The following is a 10,232-nucleotide window of genomic DNA, read 5'->3' on the forward strand; positions in this document are numbered from 1 at the left end:
GAGTTGCTATAGATGAAGTAATTCGGTTCAGTACTGAGGAGTCTACAGATAAGAACCATAATTCAAAGAACATTTCCCTATAATACAAGTATTTGACTGAATAATGGTACTTGCAGTCACCAATTAAGATTCATAACACAACTAATGAAACACTGAAACAGTTCCAAATTACGCCAAAGAACCCTTAAAAAAATGGTTATTTTTCAAAATTATATTGCATTCACGGGTGACAACTGCAATACACACCATGTCAGTAACTTAAAATGATGAAGAAGGAAAGAATGTTTAGAACAAAGAATACGTATAAGAGGTATGACCAGCACACATCTTGAACAACAGTTAATCATGGTTTAAGATCTACCAGCATTTCATATCTACACTGTTCAGACTGAACTCACAACGAAAACTCAGAATTTGTAGAAGTTGGAATACAGAAGCCGTATCCCATAGTGTGGCTGTCATTATTTACAGGCATTGCTACAATAGGTTCATACAGATGTGTCCGGCCTTGAAGTCTTTTTCTGCCACAGGACAAACTAGTCACAGTGATGCAAATTTGTTGAGCATAAATTGAGGTGAGATTCACCTGGCACATGCAATCTCTTATAAGTGTTTCAAAGCCACATCCAAACTATTGAAAGAGAAAGCAATTCTGTTGTTGAATAGTTTGAACTCTATTCACCATCCTCTTGAACGAAAGATTGCTTATGTACTTGAAAGTGAAGACTCTGACACAGGAGCATATGGATGAAGAGTGTGATGAAGTAGATAACAGCGTGCTAGAGTATTTAATAAACCCTGCAAGACTTTCCATTTTATATGATGACCCTAGTGAAACCTAACTGTGGAATCCATATAAAATATCTGATTGATAAGAGTACTAAATTGATGACGTGAAATGCTTTGACCAATTAGCAGTCTGAAGAAATTAACAGAAATCACAAGAGGATGAAGAATCTATTATGCACGACAACAGAAGTGGACCAAATATTTTGAAAAGTCCAAAAACATTGATCTAAACTAGAGTTGTTGAAACTTAACAGTTTGTTCAAGCTATAACCTCTCATAATGCAAGTGTAGAGAGAATTTTTTCACTACCACGCAAAGCCAATGGACAAAGGAGAGAAAAGACAGCCGAGTCACTGACGCCTGCTTGTACAGTACAACTTCAGAGAATTTTCCGCAAAGACTATACTTAATGAGCAATCAACCTCTGCTGAGAATGATGCATTGACAGAGAAATATGCCTGCATCAAGGAAAGGAAAAATTAATGCCCAATCCGCACTAAACATAAACGTAGAAAAATTAATGTTTCAGCCACAAAATTTCTAAAATATCGATAGCCTACTTGATATAAAATGTAACTAGTGCCACAATAAACAGTATAGCGATGATATTCAACGGGATATTTTGCCCCACCACCACCACACCAAGAACAATGAGAAAGTTCTTCAGGTTGTCCTACTTTAATTAAATAAAAATATAAATCTCATAACCGACTAATGAACCAGAGATAGGAAAGTCCATTATATCGAGGGTCCATTAGAAGTGAAACCCCATGTAACGACATATGGAGAGAAAGTCCTTATACCAGGTTTCAGTTTATGCTTCAGACTCAGACCAGGTAATCACCCGCCCGCTTCTACTGCAGTTTCCAGGTCCCGCATTGAGCAGGGTAGAAGAATCCATCCATACGGGGACTCGTGATGCTGAGACCATAGCCAGCCGTGGAATGAAGCGCCTGGCTGCACCTCAGACAGTGTCTTGGCCCCTGCACGCCAATAAAATACACCAAGATGGAGATCATTACATACAGTACATTAATTACATAGATGTACTGTACTTGAATCTCATACACTATGCAGTACAGAATTCCCCCAAATAACAGAACCATAAAAAAACTGAAAATTAAAGCTATAATATAAACAAATACAAATGTAACCTATATTTACATATGGAGAGGAAAGTCATTCTATCAAGGTCCATTAAATGGAAAACTCCATCTAACTAACTACAACTGCACATCGCATCCAGATTTACTTGTTCATTTGTTTAAATTAATTAAATCATTATAATTTGGAATGAACCCAAAATAACCAATCAGTGACGAGCTGGTGTCCTTCACTATCATCATGCTTACAGATGTTTGTTAAGCAGTTGTGGATAATGTTAAAATTGTTTTGTGGAAATATAAATCAGAAACATCTTGAGTTAGAAAAATTAACATAATCCGAGATAAATAAAAACTGTAAAACTATTATTGATCGGTGGAAGGTACGGTAGTTAGCAGCTACCAAACAGGAAAAGATAGAGGAAGCATAATGTTAGGTAATGTAGACCCTGATGCACCAGGTTGATGATCTGACTTTCGCCTCATTTAAAACACAGGGTCTAAGTTGTTTCTCTTACTATTGACAACAAAACACATAGTAACAAACAACGCTAAGCGGACGACGAAGCGAGACTTACTGTTTGTACAAATTAAAATATATTTGTTTGCACAGTAATTATAAGCAGAATATTTTATTTAGCAGTCAAGGTATGGGAACTGAGAACGCTTGTTGGTTGAATATTGAGGAACAATCAACGCAACAATCCCAATAAGGTGCAAAAACTGAATTGAAAATGAACAAATAATCAAACACAAAAACTCAGAAACTATCGAATTTCAAATTCCAAACACGTTAATTCTGATTTGTCGTTAATTCGGTGACCTAGAGACTTTTTTATCAAATTAACGAGGTGTAGCTGCTCCCCACCTATGACCACCGGACATACGACGCATCAGTCGTACAAAATTTTAAAAATTACGATGAGTCCCAACGCCAGTGATTGCTCTGCGACTGACTAAATTTCGTTTGTAATTTACTTTAAAATGACTGCGTTTAAAAGTAGAGTTTTTGGTGCTGAGAAGAAAAGAGATCCATTTTAGATTTTCTATGTATTATTAGATTTTCGACTTACTACCGGATTTGGATCCCTAAACCCGTCAGCAAGTCAGGAGGAGAACTGTGCTTAGATCTGAGAGTCCGTTATATATTGAGAGTCCAGATAGCGGGCGCAGTTGAGTCCATTATAGGAAGTTTGACTTAAGTGGCCACCTATTTACAAGAGTGTGAGATCATTAACCTATCACTATTACTTCAACTAAATTACAACACAATAAATTAAGTCGTACAATGTTTGACGACAGATGAGGAGCTTGACTGTCTCATAAACAACACAATATAATGCCTTCACTGTTTACATGTTACTCATATTTGTCTGTCTGTCTTTATTTACAAACACTTGACCGAAAATGAGTGAAAAATACACTAACTCCACACCAACTCAAATAAAACACAGCTGACAAACATACACAAGAACATAAACTTGTACTGCATGAAATATGTCCCCAACACCCGAGGTAACCAGTGTCTCCGAACGGCACCGCTGCAGTAGTAGGGCCACTGTTTATGAATGAATGGTTATTGGTCAAGTAACAATGGACGATTGGTGGATAGGTTTGGTATAGTTGGTCGTTTGAGACGCCGGTTAACCAAAGAAGCATAGGAACATATTTCTACAAAGGCACGACATGAAATTAGTAGAGAATAATTAATGTTTCTATTATACTGTATTCAGGGCTTATCATGCTTCAGAACTAACACACACAACATACGCTGAAAAGAACCAATTTGTGTATAATGTTACTGTAGCAATAAATTACTGGCATGTCCAGGTCACTTTTTGTACCTAACTAACTACACTAATACTGTACACAAAGCCTTAAACTGTTAGTAACGATACAACTCTAATGTCAATGGTTAGGTTTAATACAGATTATTAAATATTTAAAAGGTTTCTACACAAGCAGTTAATATATCAGACAATATTATAACACCACAACACAGGTAGCCTCCACCTTACCTGTCCAGTGCCGCTAATGGTCAAGAACGGTGGAAAAGTTCGTCTTCGCTAATTCTGAGCTTGTCCATTAACATGTCGAGGGCCTTCACCCACATGATAGTAGGAGCTGTGACCGCTCCCCACCGCCCCCACGACCTGCACCCCCAATGGGTCCTGCCCAGTTTACCACTAATAGTCTCCTTCATACAGATACAAGCTCACCAAATGATACAACCATGCTGTCATCTTCACTACAGTACTGTATTCTTCATGCATTTATATCAACAAAAGCAATGGACTATATGTTATTTGAGGTACAGTAATGTTCCTTATATACTGTATCTGGCAACTTATACTACACAAAAAGCATTAAGAAAATATATATAAATAATATCCATATAAATACAAAATACAATGAAGTTTTATCAAACATTTAATATTATAAAAGAAACTACTGTAACAGACTGTGCGTGTACCTATACTCTGGTAAATCATTGTCAAACTGACGGCAGCTTCCTGTAGCACCTCCAGGCTATTATTCACCACCGCAGCTTTAACCTGTAATAAAATGGTTCTTAGTGAGACCAAATTAATAATGGTAAAAATTTTAGTTTTGGCCATCAATGTATTTAGATAACCAAACTAACCTAATCTAAACTTACTTTGACTATTTTACTTTTATCCTCTTCACCACTAATCAGCCCATTAGCCGCCATTATCGGTCACGTCTTGTTACACACTGTTGGCAAGTACTGGGCATGTACTGGCTCTCTGTTACACACTGTTGGCAAGTACTGCATGCACGCCTCTGTTACACACTGTTATGTACTGGCTCTGTTAACACTGTTGGCAAGTACTGGCATGTACTGGCTCTGTTACACACTGTTGGCAAGTACTGCATGCATTGGCTCTCTGTTACACACTGTTGACAAGTACTGCACGATTGGCTCCTGAATGTACCTGAACCTGCTCCAGTGTTGGTCAAGTCTTGCCTTGGAAAGAGCTCACACTGTGCCACAACACTCTCGGCAGGTTGTTCCAAGAGTTTACAACTCACTCCGAAAAGTTTGCCCTCACAGTTTCTGGACCTGTGGCTTCCAATCTTGAGCTGTGACCTCAGGCTAGCCACCGCCAGCTCCAAGTAGGACACTCAACTGAGTAGTGCCACTTGAGATGCTTATACACCTCAACTAGGTCACCCCTGCCCATCTGTAGTATAAGCTAGGCACTTGCAGGCGCCCTAATCTCTCAGGGTAGTTGAGGTGCAGGAACCAGTCTGGTGGTCCTCCTTGAACATTTTCAGTCAACTGACAGTCCCTAGCATATCTTGGGGACCAGTCAGTGACAGTACTCCAGATGGGGAAGCACTTCACTCTGAAGATTGTTACAGGACGGACCGTTAAGATATCTGAACGACCTTATAAGACCCAATAATTTATTTGCCTGATTTACCTTCTTCTCACAATGGCCCGAGAACTTCAGTTCATTGTCAACATACACACACTTCTTCTCACATCATGGCATAATGCTTCTCAAGTACTTTACATATTGCTAGTCAGACTCCACCGGTCTATAGTTGTTCGAGGAGGACGACGCCCTTCTTGAAGATAGGACTCGATAAGCCACTTTCCATTCACTGGGGACCTTTTGTTCATCCAGGCATTTACAGAACAGGATCTTTCGGGCTCGACAAGCTCTTGCACAACCTCTTTAACACTCTGGGATGCACCATGTCAGGCCAGGACTCTGATGGACCTTTAGCTTTGTCCTGGTCATAATCTGCATAACTACCAGCCTCAGGTCTGATACTCCTACTCACGTTTTAATTTCGACTTTGCATAGCGGTAAAACGCCTTTGGGTTTGACTTGACCTCAATGCAACCAGCCTCTGGAACCCTTTTTCAGCCCTCCTACACTCTGCCTTTGCTTGGTTCCTAACCTAACCTAACTTAACTTAACCATAAACCTAAAAACTAAACTAATACCGGTAAATTTACATTGTCACACCATTCTCTGTTAGAAAGTCAAAAATATATTTTTCTAGTGTATTTGTGTGTGTTTAGACCGAATATGACCTTCATTTCAGGAGGAAATGAACTTTTTTTTCTAATTTTTTTCATGGACGTTTTCCAAAAAAATATCATGGCAAAATACACTAGAAAAACAAAAAACCTAACCTAACCTAACTGACTCTCACCATATGATGGAATAACCTATTTCTCACCTTATTGGCCTGGTCAGGCTGGATTCAGGAATGGGCAAAGTGGCAGCTGCCCAGGGGCCTACATATTACAATATTTTTATTTATTTGTTTATTCAGTTTGGATTCTTTGTGGTTTCAAACATGTTCATACTTTTGTAATAATTTTATCAAATTCATTAAACTGTTTATTTGTTTTACTATTGGATGCAAAACTTCAATTTTATTTATAGTTGAGTTTATACTTATTCTGAAACTATCTGACCTTGGACTTAAAGAAGCCTATACATGCATTCTTGACAGAACCATTATTTGAGTAGAGGTTTATCTGATTAATAATGCAAAGAATCATCTCTCTGTAATAATTAATAACATATTCTTTTCTGTGAAGTCTTGAAATTTTTACAAAGTGTAGTAGCTATATCAGGCTGGTCGACTTGAAACCACATGAATGACTCCAGTCATCTCACTTTTGTGTGTGTGGGGGAATTTGTACAGTATCAATAAATATACAGTTAATTAAATATTTCTCAATGTTCTAATTCTCAATATAACTGCATATGGCTTCAAAATTCTCCAAAGAAGTGTTCAAATTTCAAAATTTTCTCCGGGGCACTGAAGCCCCCGAACTCCCAGATGTTTAGGCTCGCTCACTCGCCACCCCACCCTCTTGGGTAGTTATAATGAGGGGGGCCCACAGATCTAAATCCGCACTGGGCCTGGTTCTTGTTCGTCGTTGATTCTGAGATTCTTACACAATGTCACATTTGTTGGTCTTTAGATATTTACATTGTCTTGCTCTTAGTACACTTTACTGAGGATGGAAGAACACCTGCGATCCGAAAAATGCTACAGTTTCTTCGTTTTTTCCCAAAAACTCGCAATAAGCTCCATATAATTTAAGTGATTGCCATGGTCGGAACTGAAGTTACTGAACTGAATTTTGAAATATGAGAGACCCAAAATAAAACTCGAATTTGATTGGGCCAAATATAACGCTAATTAAACCCCAAATCATTTTAATTGGTTTCAAAAACAAAAACGCTTTTGATTGGCCGCTGACGTACGGGAACTCATGCGCGTGATGATTTATGAAGGAGACGAGGAGACACGCAGTGTTCAAGGAGAGGCAGACGATAATGGCTGAAGATTAATAGAAGAAAATAGAGAAAATATGGATAAGCTATCTCGTTATTATACATTTCGCCGTAATGTAATAGATGAAAATTATCTTATAATTAGATGTCTTATTCGAATCTGATAATAGATTAGTGGTAAGAATGAACGGTGTGTAAACGCATAATACCTTAATAACTTTCTATTAACTAGTAGTCAGTAATGTGTGTATCTCTTCCAACTGTGACCTGAGTTCAATGCTCCGGCCCATGACACCCAACCCAGGCACTGTCAGCTTACCTAACTGTGCCAAGGACTAATAATGAGCCTTGACTCTTCCTAAACCAAATAGAGGCAAGAAACATCAATACTTAATAAATAATAAATATTTTAACATACAGAAGCACGTATTGAAACAATTTAGATTCACAAACACGTCAAATTCAGTGAGTTAATCCTGTCAGTGATGGAATTTAAGTTATATTATGTAGATTAAATAAGAACATGACAATTAAAATCATAAGTTTTTATATTTCAATTTTTATTAATGTTTTAAATAGAACTAGGAGCCCATCTCACCTGTTGTGTACTAAAGTCAAACCCCAGGTAATTCTTGGGCTCGTTAGACGTCATTTTGGTAGTTAGGTCAGCATCAGTCATAGTGAAGAGATAAACACTGAGGAGATAACAAGATAAGTTGTCCCGTGTTGGTGCTGACGACCCTTGACACACCTGTTGGCTCTCTACTCCTCAACACCGAGAACATAAAATAAAGTAATATTTTGATTAATTTGTGATATATTAGTTGGAGTAAAATATTTATTTCTGGTTATTATATGGCTGGTAGTTATATGATAAGGTATATTAAGGTTATGAGTCATATAATTTACTTAATATTGTATTACTGAACGAAGCTGTAAACATTGTCTCCGGTTTAATCTATGGCTTTGACTTCGGCTTCATTAAAATGTACACGACAGACATAATCACTTATATCACCCATAACAGATTACTATATTAATTATATACGAGTTTTCTTTATACTGCGTGTTATATATCAAGGCTATATCAAAATTAATAATCTATATAAATGCAACACAGACAGGAGTTAGACACAGTTGAGGGTGAACAACATGTAATTCAAGTAATTAACGTAATGAAGGAAGTCTTTGTGTCTATCTCCTAGGGATCAATTATTTGTTAAGTCAATATTGCTTATTATTGTAAGATCTAATATATTGTTTTTGTTTGTTGTAAATTTATATCTTCAACCAATATGGCTCTCGAGCAATATGTTTTTCTGTGGTTTTATTCGATTTTAATATTGATTTTTCGGAACACACGCCAAAAACCATGGTAAACACATTGGTCAACCCCAAAACCAATCTAATATCATGACCTTGCTATTGTTGCTGAGCTACTTTGTCTTCCCAATCCCACCCACTCAGCCAACCTGTTTCCCAACCCTTGTAGTTATTTTGTCTCCCATCTGTAGTATCAGTCATCTTGTCCCTCACAATGTAGTATGAATATTAGTCAATTTGGTAGAGTTACCCACAAAATCCTGAGTCACTGTCACAGAAAACGAATACATGTGGACATTAAAGAAAAAATCCTTAAACGGATAACACGTGAAAATTCTCATCCATAGTGTCGCCTCTGAAAGTTCGAGTCACGTCTGTTACACATTGTTGGCAAGTACTGGGCATGTACTGGCTCTCTGTTACATACTGTCGGCAAGTACTGGCTCTGTTACATACTGTCGGCAAGTACTGGCTCTCTGTTACATACTGTCGGCATGTACTGGCTCTCTGTTACATACTGTCGGCAAGTACTGGCTCTCTGTTACATACTGTCGGCAAGTACTGGCTCTCTGTTACATACTGTCGGCAAGTACTGGCTCTCTGTTACATACTGTCGGCATGTACTGGCTCTCTGTTACATACTGTCGGCAAGTACTGGCTCTCTGTTACATAACACCTTGGTTGTTTTTGGTTTTTGCTAACGAGCCGATCAGTGGCGAAGAGGATAATAGTAAAAGATCGGCCATTTTTCGGTTCATCAGATATAATTACATATCCTATTAGTCTCATATTTCTCTCTGTTTTTATTATATACACAGACAACCTTTTATCTACCTAATAACAATCAAGTCGGCGAATTTCACTTCTCTACTAGGAACTTCGCCAAGTGATTCACTAATGTTTCCTGCTACTGTACATTTGATTACATCTGAAAATATCCGACCACCAGAAGTACTCAACATTTCTCTGCTTAATTATATTCATTGGCAGTGGCAACATTCTCTCGTTACAACTTGATAAACCTTAATGCTTCAATTTTTTTTCTATGGTGATGTTTCTTCACTTGCTCTCTTTATCTATCTATCTACAGTACCTATTAAGAGGGAGGGAGGGAGAGGCGTGTTTCACTTGCTCCCTTAATCTATCTATCTACAGTACCTATTAAGAGGGAGGGAGGGAGAGGCGTGTTTCACTTGCTCCCTTAATCTATCTATCTACAGTACCTATTAAGAGGGAGGGAGGGAGAGGCGTGTTTCACTTGCTCCCTTAATCTATCTATCTACAGTACCTGTTAAGAGGGAGGGAGGGAGAGGCGTGTTTCACTTGCTCCCTTAATCTATCTATCAACAGTACCTATTAAGAGGGAGGGAGGGAGAGGCGTGTTTCACTTGCTCCCTTAATCTATCTATCTACAGTACCTATTAAGAGGGAGGGAGGGAGAGGCGTGTTTCACTTGCACCCTTAATCTATCTATCTACAGTACCTATTAAGAGGGAGGGAGGGAGAGGCGTGTTTCACTTGCACCCTTAATCTATCTATCTACAGTACCTATTAAGAGGGAGGGAGGGAGAGCCGTGTCCTCCCCAAATTTAAGGTACCCCCCCTGCCTCCATGATTTACCCTTAATACGCTATCACTATATATCTCTCCATCTATCTATCTATCTACCCATTTATCAATCTATCCATCTACCCATCTATCCACCCATATATCCACCCCGTTT

This window comes from Homarus americanus, unplaced genomic scaffold (assembly GCF_018991925.1).
Source record: "Homarus americanus isolate GMGI-L3 unplaced genomic scaffold, GMGI_Hamer_2.0 scaffold46583, whole genome shotgun sequence".
Classification (NCBI taxonomy): Eukaryota; Metazoa; Arthropoda; class Malacostraca; order Decapoda; family Nephropidae; genus Homarus; species Homarus americanus.